Below are 20,894 nucleotides of genomic sequence, written 5' to 3'. Positions count from 1 at the left end.
TATGTCGATTATTCTTCACTTGGCACAATCTCCACGCGTTGCAGAGCTTTGAACTGGCTCGGAGAATCCAAGGGATTGTGTTGTTTATCTAGCAAAGATCGCCTAGGAAGAATACAAGACCCTCCAGAACCACTAAAAGTTACTAAAATGAAGTAATTTTTGAACAACTTAACGGCCTACAACATGTCTTTCAAAATGACTTATTTCACAGCGAATCGGATCACTGGAGGGGCGTTTATGCGTACTTTTAAGGTGCAAGGCGAAATATAACATTTTATTGGCTCTTTGTTGCCGAACGATATGACGATGTAAATGTTAGGCGCCTACACATTCCTAATTTAAACTCAGGTTTGGTAAGAAGCCTAGAAAATATACTACGCAGTGTGAACCCGTATGTCAACAGCTTTATAGCGGCACTACAGTTTCAAATGACAAGTGCAATAATTACAAGTTTGTAACTACAGCTGGAATAAAGACCAAGGATCCCATTCGGGTCTCTATAATGCACCAACTGCGAATGAAGTCACTGTCCTCACACTTGACCATGAATGTATAGGAAAGATAGTTTGTTACGTCCTTGTGACAATCGTCTTCAGAGTATCAAAGAAACATATGGCACCTATGATTCGTAACAGCGTCCTTTAACTTAATATTCTGTCGTGGTGTAGTCGGCTGCAAGTTTGCCGTGTATGATGTTGATCTTCGCAGAGATGCTCCAAGTTTTAAGAATGAAACAACAAACCTTCTGCAGTGCAGTTTTCCAGGTTTTTAATCTAGCCACGTGAAAAAGACCGTCTCTACTTACACCGATTTCTGGGACTTTTAACCAATTATTAATACACACACGTATGCACAAATTGAAACTGAACGGTTAGTACTCACCCACATTCATCAGAGGTAATTAAGTGCTGAATTACATCGACGCTGTAGACGCTGTTGTTGTTGTCTTCAGTCCTGAGACTGGTGTGATGCAGCTCTCCACGCTACTCTATCCTGTGCAAGCTTCTTCATCTCCCAGTACTTACTGCAGCCTACATCCTTCTGAATCTGCTTAGTGTATTCATCTCTTGGTCTCCCTCTACGATTTTTACCCTCCACGCTGCCCTCCAATGCTAAATTTGTGATCCCTTGTTGCCTCAGGACATGTCCTACCAACCGATCCCTTCTTCTAGTCAAATTGTGCCACAAACTTCTCTTCTTCCCAATTTCATTCAATACCTCCTCATTAGATATGTGACCTACCCGTCTAATCTTCAGCATTCTTCAGTAGCACTACATTTCGAAAACTTCTCTTCTTGTCCAAACTATTTATCGTCCGTGTTTCACGTCCATGCGTGGCTACACTCCATACAAATACTTTCAGAAACGATTTCCTGACACTTAAATCTATACTAGATGTAAACAAATTTCTCTTCTTCAGAAACGCTTTCCTTGCCGTTGCCAGTCTAACATTTTATATCCTCTCTACGTCGACCATCATCAGTTATTTTGCTCTCCAAATAGCAAAACTCCTATACTACTTTAAGTGTCTCATTCCCTAATCTAATTCCCTCAGCATCACCCGACATAGTTCCACTCCACCCATTATCCTCGTTTTGCTTTTGTTGATGTTCATCTTATATCCTCCTTTCAAGACACTTTCCATTCTGTTCAACTGCTCTTCCAAGTCCTTCACTGTCTCTGACAGAATTGCAATGTCATCAGCGAAACTCAAAGTTTTTTATTTCTTCTCCATGGATATTAATACCTACTCCGAATTTTTCTTTTGTTTCCTTTACTACTTGCTCAATATACAGACTGAATAACATCGGGGAGATGCTACAACCCTGTCTCACTCCCTTCCCAACCACTGCTTCCCTTTCATGCCCCTCGACTTTTATAACTGCCATCTGGTTTTGTACAAATAGTAAATAGCTTTTCGCTCCCTGTATTTTACCCCTGTCACCTTTATAATTTGAAAGAGAGTATTCCAGTCAACATTGTCAAAAGCTTTCTCTAAGTCTACAAATGCTAGAAACGTAGGTTTGCCTTTCCTTAATCTTTTTTGTAAGATAAGTCTTAAGGTCAGTATTGCCTCACGTGTTCCAACATTTCTACGGAATCCAAACTGATCTTCCCCGATGTTAGCTTCTACCAGTTTTCCATTCGTCTGTAAAGAATTCACGTTAGCATTTTGCAGCTGTGACTTATTAAACTGATAGTTCGGTAATTTTCACATTTGCATACATCTACTTTCTTTGGGATTGGAATTATTATATTCTTCTTGAAGTCTGTGGGTATTTCGCCTGTCTCAAACATCTTGCTCACCAGATGGTAGAGTTTTGTCAGGCCTGGCTCTCCCAAGGCCGTCAGTAGTTCTAATGGAATGTTGTCTACATCCGGGGCCTTGTTTCGACTCAGGTCTTTCAGTGATCTGTCAAAGTCTTTACGCGGTATCGTATTTCACATTTCATCTTCATCTACATCCTCTTCCATTTCCATAGTATTGTCCTCAAGTACATCGCCCTTGTATAGACCCTCTATATACTCCTTCCCCCTTTCTGCTTCCCCTTCTTTGCTTAGAACTAGTTTTGCATCTGAGCTCTTGATATTCATACCAGTGGCTCTCTTTTGTCCAAAGATCTCTTTAATTTTCCTGTAGGCAGTATCTATCTTGCCCCTAGTGCGATAAGACTCTACAGCGTTACATTTGTCCTCTAGCCATCCCTGCTTAGCCATTTTGCACTTCCTGTCGACCTCATTTTGGAGACGTTTGTATTCCGTTTTGCCTGCTTCATTTACTGCATTTTTATATTCTCTCCTTTCATCAATTAAATTCAATATTTCTTCTGTTACCCAAGGATTTCCACTAGCCCTCGTCCTTTTTCCTACTTGATCCTCTGCTGCCTTCACTACTTCATCCCTCAGAGCTACCTATTCTTCTTCTAGTGTATTTCTTTCCCCTATTCCTGTCAATTCTTCCCTTATGCTCTCCCTGAAACTCTGTACAACCTCTGATTTAGTCTGTTTATCCAGGTCCCATCTCCTTAAATTCCTACCTTTATGCAGTTTCTTCAGTTTTAATCTTCAGTTTACAACCAATAGATTATGGTCAGAGTCCACATCTGCCCCTGGAAATGTATTACAATTTATAACCTCCTAGTATCTCCTGGATTCTTCCATGTGTACAACCTTCTTTTATGATTCTTGTACCAAGTGTTAGCTATGATTAAGTTATGCTCTGTGCATAATTCTACCAGACGGCTTCCTCTTTCATTTCTTAGCCCCAATCCATATTCAGCTACCATGTTTCCTTCTTTCCCTTTTCTGTCGAATTCCAGTCACCCATGACTATTAAATTTTCGTCTCCCTTCACGACCTGAATAATTGTTTTATCTCATCATACATTTCATCAATTTCTTCATCATCTGCAGAGCTAGTTGGCATATAAACTTGTACTACTGTAGTAGGCATGGACTTCGTGTGTATCTTGGCCACAATAATGCGTTCACTATGCTGTTTGTAGTAGCTTCCCCGCATTCCTATTTTCTTATTCATTATTAAAACTACTCCTGCATTACCCCTATTTGATTTTGTATTTATAACCCTGTATTCACCTGCCCAAAAGTCGTATTTCTCCTGCCACCGAACTTCACTAATTCCGACTGTATCTAACTTTAACCTATCCATTTCCTTTTTTAAATTTTCTAACCCGACTAAGGGATATGATATTCCACACTCCGAGCCGTAGAACGCCAGGTTTTTTGCTCCTGATAACAAAGTCCTCCTGAGTAGTCCCCTCCCGGAGATCTGAATGGGGGACTATTTTACCTCCGGAATATTTTACCCAAGAGGACGCCATCATCATTTAACCATACAGTAAAGCTGCATACCCTCGGGAAAAATTGCTGCCGTTCGCAGTACCACCACAGCAAGGCCGTTTTGGTTAGTGTTACGAGGCCAATTCAGTCAATCATCCAGACTGTTGCTCCTGCAACTACTGAAAAGGCTACTGCCCCTCTTCAGGAACTACACATTTGTCTGGCCTCTCAACAGATACCCCTCCGTTGTGGTTGCAGCTACGGTACGGCCGTCTGTATCGCTGTGGTACGGAAGTCTCCCCACCAACGGCAATATCTATGGTTCATGGGAAGGGGGGGGGGTATAGTTGCTTTACTGCAAAATTCTGAGTGGTAGGAGGGTGGTTTGCCTCTTTCGCACAACTTTTTGTGGTCGTAGAGAAGATTAGGGCCAGCGACACTGAACGAGCCAGTAGCACCGCACTATCAAAATCTGACATAAACTTCATTTTGCACAGGATTGCCAAAACCAACAGGACAGTGGTCCATGTGGCTCTTTAAATACCAGTTCGCCTTACATGAAATAAGGCCGTTGCACGAAGAGGTTTCCGAAAAACTTCGTTAACGAAACCGTGACTGGTGAAAACGGGTGTCCATCGTATCGCTGCTGTGCGCCTCAAGATGGAAGCTTCATAGCTGAAGTTAACATGTATGGTCAGTACCCTACCCACCAGTGCTTTCATTTGCGTTTTAAACTCACCTGAAAGTCGAATACAGCGCTAGCGTAGAATCGATTAAATACATCTGCAAATACTTGAATAAGGGAAGTGAACAGGCGACATTTGGTTTTCGTGCTGATGGTGTCGAGTTGATCAAATATCAGTCAGGCGGTGTATTAGTATCTCGGAAGAGGTGTGGCTGATACTGGGTCTCCCTGTTAACGAACTTCATCCTGCCGCTATGCGCTTGGGTGTTCATTTAGAAACGGTTAGCGAATCTATTTCCGTCCTGACGATGTGTAGAAATGTTAAGAAAATTCTCATCGTACCATCGTCTTTTCTTGTTTCTATCTGTGTCAGAAAGACAGTTTTGCTCGATCTCTTATGTACGAAGACATTTCATCCTACTACACTTATAAGAAGCAAAGAGGCATTTTCAATTGGTCAACCAGTGGAAGGGTTTCCTGACATTTATCAAGACCCCGCATTAGGTAGCGTGTACACTCTCCATCTATATAACAGCGAATGATGTCACTCGAGCTTTTTACTGCACACACTTCTCAGAGCCACAGCTTTCTAATTTCGGAGAACTGCAAATGCCGTCGAACATTCTTTCACACAGCTTGCAGTGCGCTGCGACTGCTATACGACGACCGAAATTGGGAAGAAACGCTCGAAAACGCCGTCTCAGTCGATTGCCTCATTTTTTTGCTGTCATGATTGTGTTCTGCAGACTTTCCCGTCCTGTGCTGTTGTGGGAGAAATATCAGCGACATTTATTAGAAGATTTTCAGTTGCGGCTAGGCACGATTATGGAGACAGTGCAGCAGAACCTTATGAGAGTGTTGTCAATGGCTGCCTTCACTCGCTTCAACATGTTGTTGTTTCTATTGGTGGCAATCCTTTGACACATTACCGTCTTCCAGGTCCGCAGGAAACCACTGACGGTCCGCGAGTTAGTCGCGAGTATGTATATAGACAAATTGTAGATTTACAGCAAAGTCTCCGATTGTGAATAATAATATTGGGACTCTTTCAGATGAGCAAAAGTCAATATACGACAAAATAGTAAGGGATGTTAATAAACATGAGGGTGAAACCCTTTTCCTTGCCACCTGTGGTGGTACAGGAAGAACCTTTTTGACTCAGTTACTACTGTGGGAACTCAGATAACAAGGGAAGATAGCATTAGCTATTGCGCCTGCTGAGATTGCTGCTACCTCACTTCCTGGAGGGAAAACTGCGGACTCTATGTTGAAGATATCTTTGGACCTGACAAATACGAAACCCAAGAACTCTAGTATGTGCAGTATCGTGAGATAGCGACCAGGTGAAAATCCTTGCTGAGTCTAGCTCTATCGTTTCGGCCATTACATCATGGCACCAGAAACGCTGTGAAAGCAGTCAATCGCACTCTGCAGGACATCCGGCGAAACGGCCACATCACGAGAGGCGTCACTGATTTATTTTGTGGTGATTTCCGCCAGACTCTAACCCTTGTTACTCGAACAATTGTAGCAGATGGCGTGAACGCATGTGTCAAACGCTCCTTGCTCTGGCCACGGGTACAGAAATTGACGCGAAACGTGAGGGCTCAGTTGGGTGACAATCGCCGTACGTAGGAGTTTTCGGACGTTTTATTGTAAATCAATGAGGGCATATTGCCGGAGTCAATTGCGTTAATGACTCCCCCAGAGAGCCTTTGCCTAATTGATTCTGCGGTGGAGTAACTTCTTCGTTTCGTTTATGGAGATACATCCCAAATAACAGGTCACGAGGATTCTTGGCTTTGTGAACCAGCGATACCGAGGACCAAAAATGATCAAGCGGCTCCTATACACCAGAACATTTAGGAAAAAAATTATGGCAGTTAGGTGGGATATCAGTCCATAAATACAGTTATGTAGTGGACCGAAGCTACCACTTAATCGGTAGAGTTTCTTAATTAACTTTCTGCATTCGGACTCTCCGTACGTAACATCACTCTAAATGTGGGTATTCCGATTATGCTGCTTGGCAACGTAACACCTCCGAAGCTATGTGATGGAAATCGCCTTAAAGTAGTGTCGCTTCTTAATAATATTGTAGAAGCTGAAATTCTCACCGGCTGTGGTGCAAGTGAAATAGTTTTCATGCCACAAATACTCCTCATTTAGAGTAATTTACCTTTACAATTCAAACGCATGCAGTTTCCAGTGAACATGTGCATCGCCATGAGCAAGGATAGGAGCTTAGAGCCACCAGCGTCGACCTGTTGATGAATTGTTTCTCACATTCAAACGCATGCAGTTTCCAGTGAACATGTGCATCGCCATGAGCAAGGATAGGAGCTTAGAGCCACCAGCGTCGACCTGTTGACGAATTGTTTCTCACATTATGCCCGCACACCCATCGACGTCTCGACTGCTCAGATATCGCTTCGACATTCGCCCCTGATAGTTAAGAACCATTCCCTGCCGTGTGGGTAGGGCATAAAACATCTCTGAATCAGTTTGCGAATCTATTCGTGTGAACTAACAGTTGAAAATTGATAGCGTTCTTCCAGAGAAGATTCATACACTTTCAACCACGACGGGTCGAAAGACACTTTTGTTTTTTATTACTCGGGAGAAAAAATTTATAAATAATTTGTTTCCCTGAGTAATTTGATTTAGTTACTTTAGCAGTCTGTATGCATTCGTTGAATCCTATGAAATATATTTGTAAAAGTTTTATCAGCTTCCTTCAATAACCCTCGAATGTTCACAGATGTTATTATCTATGTACCAGCTCATTATGGAATTTAGTAAATACTGGGAATGTCTCGTATATTTCTGTTTTATTGACACAGTTAAGTTCTTAAATTTATGAGAGATGGCACTGTGGGATCAATGAAAGGAGAGTTGATCCTAGTGTGTATTGTTTCGGTATGGTAACAGTCAGTCAGTACTACATTCCTTCGTGTACCTAATCAGCAATGATGTACTTTCCCACGAAAATGTCCTTTGCCATTAATGTCCGATAAATTATAAATCAATTCTCACGACACGATATTAATTATGGTTTCGAATCCTTTCGATGTCTGTTCAGCACAAGTTTAGTCTTTTAACGTGCACTACTTTTCACTTCACGTTTATTAGCGGAATCACCTTGACCAAGAGCGGCAAAGATACTAGGGTGATAAAGTCCAAACTATTTTCGGCCTCAATACTCTTTAATAACTAGCATACAGCGAATAAAGTCTTAATTCAACACAAAAGTTTCCGTATTGTCAATAAATCTCTTTACAACCGTAAGTATATGCTCGAAGCGTTTCGCATAACACGTACAACCTTTCACTTGAATATCAATGTTCGTACACTCAATCACTTCTAATCGACTCTGTTTCTGAATTTATTCGAAATACTACTACCGTTTTTTAGCTCTTAAGGCATTTCGTAGTACAGAATTTAATCTGATGCTCTAAAGGGCGGTTACAACATGAACAACACTACGTAGCTTGCTAGTGGATCACTAGATCAGATAATTGGTTTATACTGGTTCCTATGGACAAAACATCGAATGTCGTACATAAAGAAAATCTTTAATTTTCGTAATTTCTTTAAATGAATAATAGCCGTAACCAGGTCTATTAGTGTTTCGTACTTCAGATATCTGTATCTGTAATTACAAATACATAAATTTTTTACCGTTGCGTCCTTTAGTTATTTACATCTTGTTTCTCGCCTATAGTAAGCTTCAGGATTTTTCAAAATCCATGCGGGTTCGAGATCCACGCGAACGTAATCACGGGCAAAAGCAGGTATTGAATAAATCATAGAACAGTTGGCAATGACTTCCATAATCCACACTCTCTCACACATATAACCACTGGAATCTCAAGCCACAATTTAGAAATCCTGAAAATGCTGAAAGAGTTGTTAATCCTCAATTAATCACCACAAAAATTGCTTAAAGGCACTGAAACGTCTTTCTAATCAAGCACAGGTTAAAAATACTCAGAAAACCAAAGGGTCTACAGACCAATCCATTAAAACATTCCAACAATGTTTAGAGAAATAATAATCCAAGAAAAAATCATACTCGTAGAATTAATAATAAAAATGAGCTCATGAAATACGGAAAAGAACCTCAAAACTTTGTCATGCTCTTTTCCGTTCTTAGTCTCACTGTATCATCTACAAATTATATTCAGAAACACATGCCCCACACTATGAAAAACTACATTCCCTTCATCATTCGTTGTTTCACAAACACAACTAACTCTCCTATTAATGTGACAACATGACAAATTAACGCAAGGGATCAACACATACGATATCCCTAAAATCTACCACATTTCGAGGTCTATCCACACACTGTAATCAAACTACCATATCAGCTTACTTAATAATTAGTACAATTAGTATAAAATTCACAATTTTAACTTCCATGGTACACGATATAATGAGTAAACTAATAAAATACACTCCTGGAAATTGAAATAAGAACGCCGTGAATTCATTGTCCCAGGAAGGGGAAACTTTATTGACACATTCCTGGGGTCAGATACATCACATGATCACACTGACAGAACCACAGGCACATAGACACAGGCAACAGAGCATGCACAATGTCGGCACTAGTAAAGTGTATATCCACCTTTCGCAGCAATGCAGGATGCTATTCTCCCATGGAGACGATCGTAGAGATGCTGGATGTAGTCCTGTGGAACGGCTTGCCATGCCATTTCCACCTGGCGCCTCAGTTGGACCAGCGTTCGTGCTGGACGTGCAGACCGCGTGAGACGACGCTTCATCCAGTCCCAAACATGCTCAATGGGGGACAGATCCGGAGATCTTGCTGGCCAGTGTAGTTGACTTACACCTTCTAGAGCACGTTGGGTGGCACGGGATACATGCGGACGTGCATTGTCCTGTTGGAACAGCAAGTTCCCTTGCCGGTCTAGGAATGGTAGAACGATGGGTTCGATGACGGTTTGGATGTACCGTGCACTATTCAGTGTCCCCTCGACGATCACCAGTGGTGTACGGCCAGTGTAGGAGATCGCTCCCCACACCATGATGCCGGGTGTTGGCCCTGTGTGCCTCGGTCATATGCAGTCCTGATTGTGGCGCTCACCTGCACGGCGCCAAACTCGCATACGACCATCATTGGCACCAAGGCAGAAGCGACTCTCATCGCTGAAGACGACACGTCTCCATTCGTCCCTCCATTCACGCCTGTCGCGACACCACTGGAGGCGGGCTGCACGATGTTGGGGCGTGAGCGGAAGACGGCCTAACGGTGTGCGGGACCGTAGCCCTGCTTCATGGAGACGGTTGCGAATGGTCCTCGCCGATACCCCAGGAGCAACAGTGTCCCTAATTTGCTGGGAAGTGGCGGTGCGGTCCCCTACGGCACTGCGTCGGATCCTACGGTCTTGGCGTGCATCCGTGCGTCGCTGCGGTCCGGTCCCAGGTCGACGGGCACGTGCACCTTCCGCCGACCACTGGCGACAACATCGATGTACTGTGGAGACCTCACGCCGCACGTGTTGAGCAACTCGGCGGTACGCAAGGGAGAGACGTCTACAGACGTTAAAGTAACCTCTGGCGTGCCACAGGGGAGTGTTATGGGACCATTGCTTTTCACAATATATATAAATGACTTAGTAGATAGTGTCGGAAGTTCCATGCGGCTTTTCGCGGATGATGCTGTAGTATACAGAGAAGTTGCTGCATTAGAAAATTGTAGCGAAATACAGGAAGATCTGCAGCGGATAGGCACTTGGTGCAGGGAGTGGCAACTGACCCTTAACATAGACAAATGTAATGTATTGCGAATACATAGAAAGAAGGATCCTTTATTGTATGATTATATGATAGCGGAACAAACACTGGTAGCAGTTACTTCTGTAAAATATCTGGGAGTATGCGTACGGAACGATTTGAAGTGGAATGATCATATAAAACTAATTGTTGGTAAGGCGGGTACCAGGTTGAGATTCATTGGGAGAGTGCTTAGAAAATGTAGTCCATCAACAAAGGAGGTGGCTTACAAAACACTCGTTCGACCTATACTTGAGTATTGCTCATCAGTGTGGGATCCGTACCAGGTCGGGTTGACGGAGGAGATAGAGAAGATCCAAAGAAGAGCGGCGCGTTTCGTCACTGGGTTATTTGGTAACCGTGATAGCGTTACGGAGATGTTTAATAAACTCAAGTGGCAGACTCTGCAAGAGAGGCGCTCTGCATCGCGGTGTAGCTTGCTCGCCAGGTTTCGAGAGGGTGCGTTTCTGGATGAGGTATCGAATATATTGCTTCCCCCTACTTATACTTCCCGAGGAGATCACGAATGTAAAATTAGAGAGATTAGAGCGCGCACGGAGGCTTTCAGACAGTCGTTCTTCCCGCGAACCATACGCGACTGGAACAGGAAAGGGAGGTAATGACAGTGGCACGTAAAGTGCCCTCCGCCACACACCGTTGGGTGGCTTGCGGAGTATCAATGTAGATGTAGATGTAGATGTAGACGTCCACCCGGCTTCCCGCATGCCCACTATACGCCCTCGCTCAAAGTCCGTCAACTGCACATACGGTTCACGTCCACGCTGTCGCGGCATGCTACCAGTGTTAAAGACTGCGATGGAGCTCCGTATGCCACGGCAAACTGGCTGACACTGACGGCGGCGGAGCACAAATGCTGCGCAGCTAGCGCCATTCGACGGCCAACACCGCGGTTCCTGGTGTGTCCGCTGTGCCGTGCGTGTGATCATTGCTTGTACAGCCCTCTCGCAGTGTTCGGAGCAAGTATGGTGGGTCTGACACACCGGTGTCAATGTGTTCTTTTTTCCATTTCCAGGAGTGTATGTAAATCTCATTATACTGGTACTTCTAATGCATGCGGCAGCACATGTGTAGTTTGTGTGGATGTATCCCCGCCTCTCTTACTCGATTATGCCACTGGTACGCCTCTAAAAAAAATTTCCGAAATATACGATCGTCATACGGGTCGTCAACTACTGACTTATGTTCGCTGCCGAGGTCACCTCAATAACCTGAAAGGGTCTTTATACTCTTCCTTTGTTTTCCGCTTTGGGGGTCTATGGGCTCGTCAAAATTACCCATCGACCAACACAAAACTCTGGCAGTTTAGCATCGAGCAACCCTAGTCTCTCTCGATGTTCAAGGGGCACAGTATTGACTTTTTGCACATATTTATATACCTCTATCAATGTTTTCCTTAAATTTCGCGCTGGCTCGCCATTTTTCTCCAAATTAGGTTTCATAAGTTCAAAAGATGATGGCAGTTTCGGACCATATACTACCTTATATGAGGGTAGGACTGTACTATCATGGGTTTTAGATCCATAATCATTATCAGGTATAGCAATAAAGCATCATCTATCATATAGTGGCTTATGGGAAACGTACGACCGAAATAGGTAATATTTATCTGCAATCATCGAAAAACAGGTTACACACGCAGGTATGCCTTCAGAATCTGAAGAATTTTTGACAGCAGCACAAGATCAGATCATTGTGACAATGGGGCTACCGGAAGTATGTCCTGAAGGAGGAAGGAGAAAATGGTAGCTACAGGAAACGTCGGATTCAGGAGGAGACCGTATGATACATTGCACTTGGATGTAAAACCTTAGCTACCACGGAAATTTGATGAGATCGTCTAAATAATCCATCAGATGTTGTGACTGCAACATCAATCAATGAAATATATTACTCCAAGCTACAGATATGATCCTCCCACTGTTGTAGTAAATGAAAATTTCAAACTTTACTGACACAGCAACTTAATAAACGATACTACTAACCGTTATAATAGACCTGAAATAACAGAGATTAGTAAGGCATAGTGATTCACCTTCTTATAGAGATTACTGCACCCAGCACCCTTAATTTGTAAACTACCTACAATGAAAGAGACAGCCAATTACAGGGATCTGACAGGTGAAGCAAAAGCATCTGGAAACAGAAATCAGCAAAGATCATTTTTGTGGCAAAGTGGGGCACCGGTGTCGTCCCATTACAGAGTGATTGGTTCAAATGGCTCTGACCACTACGGGACTTAACTTCTGAGGTCATCAGTCCCCTAGAACTTAGAACTACTTAAACCTAATTAACCTAAGGACATCACACACATCCATGCCCGAGGCAGGATTCGAACCTGCGACCGTAGCGTTCGCGCGGTTCCAGACTGTAGCGCCTAGAACCGCTCGGCCTACTCCGGCTGGCCACAGACAGTGAAATCTAGCTACTATCGATTTGGGGTTTTGGTTAAGGCAATTTTCCACAAACGCTGAATCAGGCTCCTTCAATCCCAGCTTGACAAAATTCCAAGTAAATAGATGAAGAAGCAAGCTAGGTCCTTACTGTCCCCAGTGAACAACACAGGCAAACTGGAAAAGACATGGTGCAGATTACCCTTTACATGAAAAACGTCAAACAGGGTAAGTAACATTTTGGAGGCAAAGGGTTTCTCTGTGTTTTTCTAAGTCAGAAATGAGTTTTATTACTAGAAACATCCAGTGTTTCATTTGGATATTTCTAGTAATTCAGAAACGAGTATTATTGTCAGATTTTGTGCACAAGACAGTCAAATAGGAATGTTCTTTGGTTATCACAGTGTTTCCAGTAACAAAACTCTTCGCAATTTGTCAGAAACTGAACTCAATGCACTTGATGTGTGGGGAGTTACCGACAAAATAGCGAGCCAAACATATGATCGAGGGTCAGTAATGGCAGACGTGGAGGTGTCTGAAATTTTGTTAAACAAATGTGGCCAAGAGCTATGTTTTAGCGGCGCTAGGCGGATAAACTTAAGGTAGTGCTGTTACATCATTTTAAAAATATCAGAGCCGTTAGGCATCTTCTAGCATTTCATGCATTTGTTACCAATCCCTCAGAGAAGACACAATTCTTAGGAATAAAAGGCTTTAGACTGCTTCAACCCTCTACAACACGGTGGAATTTAAATTTACATGCTGTTCAGCTAATTTTCATGCGATAATTAATGACTTCACTAAGCCGGCCGGAGTGGCCGTGCGGCTCTAGGCGATACAGTCTGGAGCCGAGCGTCCGCTACGCTCGCAGGTTAGAATCCTGCCTCGGGCATAGATGTGTGTGATGTCCTTAGGTTAGTTAGGTTTAATTAGTTCTGAGTTCTAGGCGACTGATGACCTCAGAAGTTAAGTCGCGTAGTGCTCAGAGCCATTTGAACTTCACTAATGGCTTGGGTTAACACATTTTAAGTTGTGTTTGATGTTCCTTTAAACCTAGAGGTGTTCTGCAATTGATCACGATTAAACTGCTACAGTCTATATAAAAGTTCCACTACTTCAAGGTAACTACATTTGTTGTCGGATACTTCATCTTCAAAGTGGCCACTGAATGCAAGATTTTGTTGGCCCAATATTCGATTACGAATCTCTTTTGTTTCACAATCTCATTATGTTTGTGGCACCCTCAGAAACTGAATGTTCAGCTCGTCTGTGAGCAAGTAGCTGGAAACTCTCTAGATTCTAGAGGTGACTTCTTGGATTTTAGTTACTCATTAACTCTGGCAGATGCTGACGTCCAGTCTTTTTCCGTCCGAGATCAACCAAAGAAATACATGTGTAACAGTATGATGTATTTTTTACAGAGAAACCTGTGAGCCAAGATGTTGAGATTTTCATGATTTGTTACCATCAGCTATTTTAATGTCTAAGTGTGATATGAATGGCCCATCTTTATAAGAGCACTCTATTTCATAATACCAACTTGAAAATGGTTTGTCGTCTGATTCGTAAAATAATGACACAACGGGTTCCCTCTGCACAATCCATAATATAATCAGTTAATCATCTGGACTTCCGGATTATACCACAAAAAAGTTTTTTTTAGACCAAGACTGAACAGTGCGCAAATACGAGTAATACAGAATTTCGCAGCTGGGGCAAGCTTCACTTCTACTCTCCTGCGACACACGCAACTTCTTACCGCCCTGTCGGCTGCCTGGTGGAAACAAGAGGCTGTTTCTTGAAGCGTCCAGTAAATTAAGAGGTTAGCATGCATAATGCTGTGAACTCCCAATCCACGGATCGATCGAATTAAAACAGTAATAACGTACACTGTTTTCAACGTGATGTCATATTCTAACTCTAATTGTAGGTTTCCGTCAAATTTTTGTGTACGCTAAGCCGCAAAAGCCTCTAAAGAGCTTTGCCACACCAAATTTGGGGAGAAAGTGTCGTATCACAGTTATAAATGAAAGTCGCGCTATACTGAGGAGGACCGAGCAAAGCCGAGACGTAGGGTGCGTGCAATATTACTTCGCCCCTGGTAGGCGAAGGGACAACGGTAATGAGTGGGGGCTCTCTCTCTGACGACACAGCGTGGTAGATAGTTGTCTGAACAGGTTATGCCAGTACGACATATAAATTGACAAATCAACCGTCTGTTATGTCTTTCTTTGCACGTTGCGTGGTTCTTTAGCAGAGGCTGGAGGGAGGAACAGATGCCGTTCATGAACAGGGATTTCAGATATTAATTTACTCTACATCTGATAAAAAAAATACATAGCTTTGTTGCTGGTCTTGCTGCGTCAGTTGCTAACAGTAGCTTCTGATCTTGAAACATATACAGATAGAAAAGAATTTTAAGGCTGTGACTCTTCATTATAGAATCTACTCAGAATATTTTGAGGCTGGCGACTGTGAAAGTCTATAAATGTTATTCACCTGACATTCACACCCTAAGGGGTCTGTGCATGAATGTTCCAACTTAAGCACACCTGCCGCTTGAGCTTTGAAGACGGAATGCCTGCATCTCATTGGTAACGGCGTAGTCGTCATGACAGCGCCCTCTTAGGCCTGTAGGAAACGCGGTTGCGTAACTGGCGGCTCTAGTATTTGAAAGTGCGGCGACCGAATTGCGGCTGATACTACATCGTTTATTATTAAAAAGACAAGGGGTACTTTGAAACTGGATGAGAGAGAGAGAGAGCGATTAATTTTTGCCTGTCTTCTGCACCATTTTTCTTTCTCTTATTGCCATCTTAAAATTAGCTTCTTTCTCAAAATACAGCAGTGTGTACATATTTTCATCTCACTAATATGCTAACGCAGCTGTAGTTGCGACAGAATCCTGAAAGAGTCTGCTATTCATCAAACAATTGAGGACAAATGAGGATCAATAACTTCTGAAAAGCTCATGCTTTGTAGGAAAGTAAAAGGGTGTTACAAAATGAATACTAATTCTCATTTCACCAGTTATCTATAACCATTCGAAGAATGACATACTTTCTAGAAAAAATCTTTTTTAAAATCTTATGGGACTTAAGTGCTATGGTCATCCCTAAGCTTACACACTACTTAACCTAAATTATCCTAAGGACAAATACACACTCCCATACCCGAGGGAGAACTCGAACCTCCGCCGGGACCAGTCGCACAGTCCACGACTGCAGCGCCCTAGACCGCTCGGTTAATACCACGAGTAAAAAAAATTGTAACAACTTGTTTATGGTAGTAGATATTTCGAATGTTAGCTATGTGGCGAAATACTCTGTAGCTTGCATACTGTGCCAAAAATGCGTCTCGGTATCTCGAATCTTGTAAGAGACCTAAAGGATAATACTAGTATTTTACTGTCAGTTGCACAGAGGATGGAAGGTGAGTACATAACATACAATCAATTTTATCGAGATTGGCAATAGATGTATATCTATTCAGTTTTAAAGAAAAATTAAACATGTTACCTCCATTTCGTACACAGAAATTTGTGGACTAACTTGCACCAAACGCAAACTCATAGCGACCCCTACTTTTCATTGTAAAGTATTCCAATTTGGCACAATGCATTCGTGTTGTTGTGGTCTTCAGTCCAGAGACTGGTTTGATGCAGCTCCATGCTACTCTATCCTGTGCAAGCTTCTTCATCTCCCAGTACCTACTGCAACCTACATCCTTCTGAATCTGCTTAGTGTATTCATCTTTTGGTCTCCCTCGACGATTCTTACCCTCCACACTGCCCTCCAGTACTAAATTGGTGATCCCTTGATACCTCAGAACATATCATACCAACCTATCCCTTCTTCTAGTCAAGTTGTCCCACAGGTTTCTCTTCTCCCCAATTCTGTTCAGTACTTCCTCATTAGTTACGTGGTCCACCCATCTAACACTCAGCATTCTTCTGTAGCACCACATTTGGAAAGCTTCTATTCTCTTCTTATCTAAACTATTTATCGTCCATGTTTCACTTTCATACATGGCTATACTCCATAGAAATACCTTCAGAAACGACTTCCTGGCACTTAAATCTACTCTCGATGCTTTCCTAAATATGGAAATATCATAATAACTATGACCATTAACGAAATGATTGGCAATTCATCATGAAGCTGACGAATGAAGCTATAAAATGCCTGAGAAAAATTTTTTTTCACACCGAAGAGTTTCCTTGAAATCGTTTGACGAAGTTTCACTGCAACTGGCATGCACATGCCTCCATTCTCGCAATGTAGCCGAGGCGAACAGGGAACGTTTCGTTCGTAATGACCGAACATCAGAGCCGTATAGGCGACAGGCAACTGAGGCGGCAGCCCTTTCGGGGCACGGTGGTGAACTCATCTAGTGCTGAGAACGGGAATGCGTTCCTGTCCACTGGCCACATAACCCTGTGCGAACTCTGCCGAGTAGCGCCGAGACAGGCCGAACCTGAGACAGTACACTAGCAGATTATTTTGCATGAGTGAAAGTCTGCTCGTCGTGGTCGGCCCTAGTTTAATGGGAGAAACTTCACTGATGGCTCTCTTACATGTACCATGTAGAGTTGGGCTTGGTGCTATGTTCTTCCAGTTGGTAATTTTGGGCTTGATTTTATGTTGTTCCACTTGGTAGCCTACACGTTTCCTGGTCTGTACGAAAACGTCCACCTCCGGTTGACTGTAGGATGAAATATGCATTTCTCGCGGATTGGTTTGCTCTTCAAGAAACAGATTGCGAGAAAACGCTGCGTTGTGGTTACGCCTGCAGCACGCGAGTCCGCGCATCCATCACGCGGGACGTGCGCCTCCCTTATCGGATGTCTCGCGGTGGAGGCAGGCGCGAAGTCCCCCGGGCCGGCGGCGGCTTCCTGCCGTTTGCTGCACCGCGCCGGCCCCCGGCGGCGCCAGACGGCAGGAGCAGCGCCTCCTGCTGCATTATTCAGCAGCACTTCCGCAGGTAACAAGCAACGACCGCCGGCGGCGCCGCGGCCGGCATTACGAGCCCCGGGTCCGCCTCCGTGCCTTCAATGCGAGGACCCTGGTGACACTCTGTCGCCGCTGCGGAAGGGAGCAGCCTAATTAACGGCGGCTTTGTAGCCAGTTGTTGGCCCTAATTACTGCACTCTTACTCGTTGCCTGCTTAACAAAGTCGGCCCTTGTCTTTAGCGGCCGTGAACAACGCACTCGGGAGTCTAAACTAGTATTAGGTTGTGATATTAGGTTCGATATACTTGAGGTACACACTAAAATACATCTGACTAATGGTTGATCACTAACTAGCATGGGAACTGCACGAACTCATCGATCAACAGAAATCCCACAACGGAGTAAAACTACTAACCGGTGGAACAAGGGGACTGTACTCTACCATAATCGTCAGTACCTATGTTTTTTACGATTTACATAAACGATCTGGTTGATGTTATTGACAGCGGCCTTGGACTGTTTGCCGATTATGCTGTACTCTACAGGAAAGTAGTATTACACGAAAGTTGAGAACAAATCAATGAACATTTGCAGAAAATAAATGCGTGGTGTAATGACTGGCAGTTATCTCTCAATATTAGTAAGTGTAACCTACTGCGTAAACAATGTGAAAATCCCCATTAATGTATGAGCACAAAATAAATGATCAGTATTTGGAAGTGGTAACATCAGTGAAGTATCTGGGTGTGACTATTCGAAATGATCTCAAATGGAATGATCAGATTACACAAGCAAAGGGTAAGGCGAACACTATATTGCTGTTAATTGGTAGAATCCTGAAGCGATGCAGTCATTCAACGAAGGAAATAGCTTACAATACGTTAGTTCGTCCAGTCTTAGAGTATTGTTCGTCTGTGTGAGGCCCTTACCAGTTGGGTCTGCTTCAGGAGATTGAGAAGGTCCAAAGAAGAGCGGCAAGATTCGTGACTGGTACATTTAGCCATCGCGAGATCGTTACAAATCTCACAGAAAGTTTGAAGTGGGACACACTTGCAGGTAGACGACGGAAGGGGCTGCTCACTAAATTCCGAAATCCAATCTTCGCCGAGGATGTAGAGCAAATATTACTACCACCAACTTTCAAATCGCGTAATGATCATCATTAAAAGACAAGGGAAATAAGAGCTTCTACTGAGGCGTTCAGACAGTCGTTTTCCCTCGCGCGATCCGTGAGTGGAACAGAAGGGGGGGAGGGGGGGAGGGAGTATGACTTTGGCGCGAATTGTGACCTCCACCACACACCCCTTGGTGGCTAGCGGAGTATATATGTAGATGTAGATATGAATCCCTGATACGACCGATCCATCCTCTGCTATGCAAATGTAACGTGGATTACCGCTCCTCCAAATTTCTAGCAGCTACTGCAGTTCACACAACGCGACGCCCTCCACCTGTCCTTGCCAATCTGCTTCTCCTTCTCTACACGCATCCTCTGATCCCCAGCTGTCCTTTCCATACTGAATACTTACGATTATCCAAAATTGCCCACAGACTCATAACGGTTTTCACAATGCCCTCCGACATTAATATTCCGCTGCGTGTATACCAACACATTCTACCAAAACCACATCTACACACTCTCCACATTCTCGCGCAATGGCACTTCAATCTTTACCTGACCGTGAAATTCATCAAATTATACTGCCAGGACCTTGCTAAATCCGCCAGATCTACGTCTGTCTTTGCTCCTGTCCTCATGACTTCCCTACATCCACATCCTAAGTCTTGGCTCGGTACCTCCCACATCATCCCAAATTCCTCAAACATCCACCAACTTAAAACACCCGATATCCGACACCCGAGAAATCCGATAATGTATTATCCCTGGCAGTCTACAGAAAACCTTCTTAAAAAATCGACAAATTAATCACTTATCTTTACAAATAGTAACTCACCAACTACATTTCATTTTGTGAAAACACTTTATTTTCAACGCCACTAAAAAATTTTATTATGTTATCCATGTTGGTCGAATGAGATGAAAAAGTAGTATCGCGTGAAGAAGAAACGAAGCAATTGAAGAAATAAGACTTTCATCACTAACAAATAAAACACAAACGCTATAAACAAACCTTGGAGGCGACATAAGTAAGCAGAAGTAAAGTTCTTAGTCATGGGATTCCTTGCTGTGGAAATAACAAAAAACGTGGAGACAGTTTTTCAAGCTGTAGTAAAGGGTCGTAAGAATAATCAACAATTAGTTGGCGGTTACATTGAAAAATAACACTTTAAGAACTAGTATACTTATTGCACCAACTAAGGAAATATCTTCAAATTTGTGCCACATATCAGGCAAAACAGCCTGCATCTCGTGGTCGTGCGGTAGCGTTCTCGCTTCCCACGCTCGGGTTCCCGGGTTCGATTCCCGGCGGGGTCAGGGATTTTCTCTGCCTCGTGATGGCTGGGTGTTGTGTGATGTCCTTAGGTTAGTTAGGTTTAAGTAGTTCTAAGTTCTAGGGGACTGATGACCATAGATGTTAAGTCCCATAGTGCTCAGAGCCATTTGAATCATTTTTCAGGCAAAACATCAGCAAGTATTTTCAGTAATGGATCTATACGTAATCGTTAACCAAGAACCAGCTTAGACCTATATTTACGAAACAAAGACGAGCCGCTAACTTAACACGACATTTTCATCAGAAAATAAAATTTTATACGAATGTGCCTAAAGAGGTGTACAAGTTTAGTAAAATACATCTATTTAAAAAGGTATTTGAAAAATATTTCATAAGGATTGCATTCTGCACTATCAAAGATCACTTAGATAACTCAGAGTTGAGATTAATAGTGAAAGGAGTGACTACAACAACCGTCACATTAGAAGATGTGATCGCAATATAATGATTTTACTAGAAAACCTTGTGTGTGATACTAATGTCTTGTTATTCTCCTGAGCTCAACATCTCAGTCACCGAGGGAGGATGCTGACTCAGTTTTCCAGGCAGACTGTAAGGACAGCAGGGAGCTGTGTATGGAGGATGGTAGTCTGTTTATGGGGCAGGAGCGTTTTCCAAACATATTGAAAACCGTATTCGCTATCCTGGAGTCACCAGCAGTTGTCCATAATGTGTACAGTGATGGTGTAGCGAGATGTGAAGTTGTATTGTTGTTGTCTTCAGTTCGGAGACTGGTTTGATGCAGCTCTCCACGCTACTCTATCCTGTGCAAGCTTCTTCATCTACCA

Source organism: Schistocerca serialis, chromosome 7, assembly GCF_023864345.2.
Source record: "Schistocerca serialis cubense isolate TAMUIC-IGC-003099 chromosome 7, iqSchSeri2.2, whole genome shotgun sequence".
Classification (NCBI taxonomy): domain Eukaryota; kingdom Metazoa; phylum Arthropoda; class Insecta; order Orthoptera; family Acrididae; genus Schistocerca; species Schistocerca serialis.
The sequence above is the reverse complement of the archived record's forward strand: the minus strand, read 5'-3'. Positions refer to the sequence as shown.